A 5,065-nucleotide genomic window follows, 5' to 3' on the forward strand; every position below is an offset into this window, starting at 1 on the left:
GAAGCCATTTCCTGAAATACACACATACAAACCCAAAACAACACAGAAACTGGGGAACGTAACAGCTATAATGAAGGTATACTATTGGAACTGTAGGCTACATAGCCTATCATTGGAGACACATTCACACTACAGATAAYGTGTCAACATATTGGGGAAGAGAGGCTAATTARTGCTGCCAGTCACGATTTATGACCTCTCTCCAGCCAGCTAGAGATCTTATCTAGTAGGCCACAAATACAGTGAGCATGTGCAAGCTCACCAGGCAGTCTAGAATATTCTACTGACTTAGCTGAAACATAACACACTTTCTTGCAGTAATAATAGCAATCACATAATAATAGTCACACACATGRAATGGTTACATTAGCTGGCAATTCTGTCCTTAGGTGATAGGATGCATTAGCTAAACAGGTAAACAATGCTAACATCTGATGACAGAACACTGTTTAAAAAATATATATATTTTTAAATTGAACCTTTATTTAACTAGGTAAGTCAGTTAAGAACAAATTCTTAATTACAATGATGGCCTACCAGGGAACAGTGGGTTAACTGCCTTAATCAGAGGCAGAACGACAGATTTCTARCTTGTCAGCTCGGGGATTCTATGTAACAAGATTACCAACACTAGTAGGTTTCAGTAGCATGCATTAATCATCATCAACAATATGAAGGCCCAACTTACATTGCGGCACGCACAGTTCTATAAAACACACTGAACTTCTAGTTAATATCAGACAGTTTTATTTGCTTATCAGATTGATTCTGTCAACATTTCAGAAATYCAGTATTGTTCCATAAGCATTGAGGGCTGTGAGATGCCAATATTTATCATAAGCATAATTCAGTCATTGTGTGCGTATATAAATACATTTCGCATTATGTCTTCAGGTCTTGGTTGGTTCCTTAAACCACTGTCYGTCTTCCTGTCCAAGCTTATCAACATGTTGAGTGGAACAGACTAAAATGACATGTTCTTTAACTGCAAATCAGTTCAGTATATGCATTACCTGCCTTGTTGCTCTTGTTTTGATTTTGTTCCCCAGCCAAACTTCTTCATCTTTGGAATCTGGTTGGTGGATCGCATCCAGCTTTTAGGTGCATACACCGCCACCTACTGTACTGGAGAGTGAGGCRAGTCACAGCCTACCTACTGTACATCAAATTCTCTCCATTAGTCCGGTTCCTCTAAGAAATGGAAAAATAGCCCTAGACACCACCACGTAGACTCATTCAAAACCCACTACCTCATTCCACTACTTTGAACCTATCTGCTCCTGCACCATGCCAACGGCTCGGGAGGACGGGACACCACCCCTCAACKCACCCTGTAACTCTTCTGAAGTCAAATCTTGTATACCCAAATACATCTTTGCAGCTGCCACCATAACATCTATTTTCTGTGATTTACATTCCATTTGTGCGATACAGTTGATAACCATTGCCATGAATGCTAAGAAGCCAACCTTACTGAAGCATAAATCACTCGTTGACCTATACCTCTGTGCTGGCACAGATCTACTACTCACAGGGATCCTCTCGGGATCCCTCACCCTTGACCCATCTTCCTCTACTTTCTTCACTGTCTCAGCATATGGCACCTTCTGCACTACTCTGACGCTAGCCACTTCAACCTGCCTRTCTTGCACCGGACACTTCCGATCCCCAGCAACATGGGCACCCCTACAGTTAACACCACAACTTTATCCACCAAAACTAAACAATCCTCTGTCCCATAAACGTGGCACCTGAAACACTGCAGTGGATTCGGCACAAAKGCTCTAACAGGATAACTGATTTATCCTAACATGAGCTTGTCTGGTAGAGACTCTGACTCAAAACTCAAAAAGGACTGACAATGACTACTCTGTTTCACCACGCTCCCCACCAGGTCTGCGACGCACCAAATGGCGGGCGTCACAAACACCAACAATCTTCAACTTCAATTGCTKCACCTCCACACTTAAGGCTACCCCAGAAATCACTCCTTTCAATGGTGCTCTGTTCCTAAGAGCAAAGGAAGAAACAGATCTTGACCAAAGTTGRGTGACACTGGGCGCCTACTCCCCRTGGTCAGAAGAGACACAAACAAATAGCACAAGTCCACTACTTGTTACCTTCACTGATTCAACTGCACRCAAATCCTTTCCCACCCACCYTGAAACCACAAATGGATCTGCCAAAAGGCAAGGGTCCACTTTCTCCAAAAATGTCACTTCTATTGGACCATATTCTTCTTTATCATGTCCAAACTCAGCAGTCCTCACCGCAGGTACTTCATCCTCACTCTCGTCAGGTTCCATCTCTGATCTACTGGAGAACAAGCATTTCACTACACTCACATTAACATCTGCTAACCATGTGTATGTGACCAATAAAATTTGATTTGACGTATACCTCTTTTTACACTTGACGCCAACCATCCTCACCACACTGCTTCCCTCTACACTCAGCTCCTCTTCACCACACCTGCTTCCCTACACTCAAGCTCTTCTTTCACCACATGCTTTCCGCTCTACACTTCAGCCTCTCTTCTTCACCACACTGCTTCCCTCTACACTCAGCTCCTTCCTCACCACATGCTTCCTCTACACTCAGCTCTTTCTTCACCACACTGCTTCCCTCTACAACCTCAACTCCTTCTTCACCACAGCTGCTTCCCTCTACACCAGCTCCTTCTTCACCACACTGCTTCCCTCTACACTCAGCTGCCTTCTGTCACCACACTCTTCCCTCTACACTCAACGTCCGTTCTTAAACACCACACTGCCTCCTCTACACTCAGCTCCTTCTTCACCACACTTGCTTCCGCTCTAACTCAACCCTTCTTCACCACACGCTCCTCTCTATCACTCAGCTCCTTCTTCACCACACTGCTTTCCCTCTACACTCAAACTCCTCTCCACCCACGCTTCCCTCTCGACTAGCTCCTACACTTGTCCCTTCCTCCACACTCAACTCCACCACACTACTTTCCCTCTACACATCAAGCTCCCGTTCTTCACACACTGCTTCCCTCCTACACGTCACTCACCTCTTCAGACAAGCTTCACTCACGAGCACTGCCTTCTTCACCGCACTGCGTCCCTCACTTACACGCTCCTTCTTCACCACTAGCTGTGCTGTCCCTCTACAACTCAACTCCTTCTTCACCACACTGCTTCGCCTCTACACTCTTCAGCTCCTTGCATTTTCACCCACTGCTTCCCTCACACTCAACGCTCCTTCTCTGGCTGTCCATCACGACGGACCCTAGTCCAGCCGCAGTTATTTCAACCTCACTCTTGTCAGTTCAATTTCGTTCTGCTCTTCCCAAAAGCTTTGATATCCTTCATTCCATATCACCTCAAAACATATTCCACTTTTTCCTTTTTTCTTATCCACCATCTTCTCCTTCATCAGATCTTCCCGAAGACTGCAATCCCTCACTGCAATATTTTACACATAATTGTACATCAAATCAAATTGTATTTTATAAAAGAGAGAGAAAGGAAAAGAGGGAAAAAAAAAAGAAAGGGGGGGAAAAAAAAAAAAAGACACAAGGGAATAGGAAGGGGAAAGAGAAAAAAAAGGGGAGGGAAAAAAAGGGGGAAGGGGAGAAGAATAAGGAGGGAAGGGGAAGGGGGGGGGGAAGACAAGGGGAGGAGGGGAAAAAGAAGGGGGGGGAAAAGGGGGGAAGGAGGGGAAGGGGGGAACAGGGGAAAAGGGGGGCGGGAGGAGGCAAAGAAGGGAGGAGGGGAAGAGGAGGGAGAAAGGGCAGAAAAGGGGAGGGGAAGGGAAGGGCCAGGGGGGGAAGAGGAAGAGGCGGAGGGGGGGCGGAAAGGGGCAAAAAGGGGGGGGGGGGAGAGGGGGGAGGAATAAGGGAAATGGGAAAAGGAGGGGGAAAGGGAAGCGGAGGGGAAAGAAAGGAGAAAGGAGGGGGAAAAGGCAGGGAGGCCCTTCTTACAGCTGATATCTCAAAGTGCTGTACAGAACCAGCCTAAACTCCCAAACAGCAAGCAATGCAGGGGTAGAGAGCACGGTGGCTAGAAAAAACTCCCCTATAAAGGCTAGAACCCGGAAGAAACCTAGAGAGGAACAGGCTATGAGGGTGGCCAGTCCTCTTCTGGCTGTGCCGGGTGGAGATTATAACAGAACACATGGCCAAGATGTTCAAATCTGTCAATAGATGACCGACAGGGTCAGAATAATAAATAATCACAGTGGTTGTCGCGGGTGCAACAGGTCAGCACCTCAGGAGTAAATATCAGTTTGGCTTTTCATAGCCGATCATTTCAGAGTGTCTCTACCGCTCCTGCTGTCCTCTAGAGAGTTGAAAACAGCAGGTCTGGGACAGGCTAGCACGTCAGTTGAACAGTCAGGGTTCCATAACCGCAGGCAGACAGTTGAAACGGAGCGCAGCAGGCCAGGTGGACTGGACAGCAAGGAGTTCATCAAGGCAGGTAGTCCTGAGCTGGTCCCTAGGCTCAGGGTCCTTCGAGAGAGAGAAAGAAAGAATAGAGCAGAGCATACTTAAAATTCACACAGGACACCGGATAAGCACAGGAGAAATTATCTAGATATAACGACTGACCTAGCCCCCGACACATAAACTACGCAGCAGTGTAAATACTGGACGGTTGAGAACAGGAGGGGTCGGGAGACACTGTGGCCTGCGTCGACGATACCCCGAGACAGGGCCAAGGCAGGAATATAACCCCACCCCACTTTGTCCAACCACAACCCCCACATGCTACTAGAGGGATCATCTTCAATCACCCAACCTTACCAATCCTGAGACAAGCCGAGTATAGCACCCCACGAAGATCTCTGCCATGGCAACAACCAAAGGGGCGCCAACCCGACAGGAAAGAATCACGTCAGTGACTCAACCCAAACTCAAAGTGACCGCACCCTCCTAGGGACGGCATGGAAAGAGCACCAGTAAGCCAGTGCCACCTGTAATAGGGTTAGAGGTAGAGAATCTCAGTGGAGCAGAGAGGGGAACCGCCAGGCAGAGACAGCAACGGGTGGTTATTGCTCCAAGTCATCTTTTCCGTTCACCTTCACACTCCTGGGCCAT

Source organism: Salvelinus sp. IW2-2015, linkage group LG26 (assembly GCF_002910315.2).
Source record: "Salvelinus sp. IW2-2015 linkage group LG26, ASM291031v2, whole genome shotgun sequence".
NCBI classification, from domain to species: Eukaryota; Metazoa; Chordata; class Actinopteri; order Salmoniformes; family Salmonidae; genus Salvelinus; species Salvelinus sp. IW2-2015.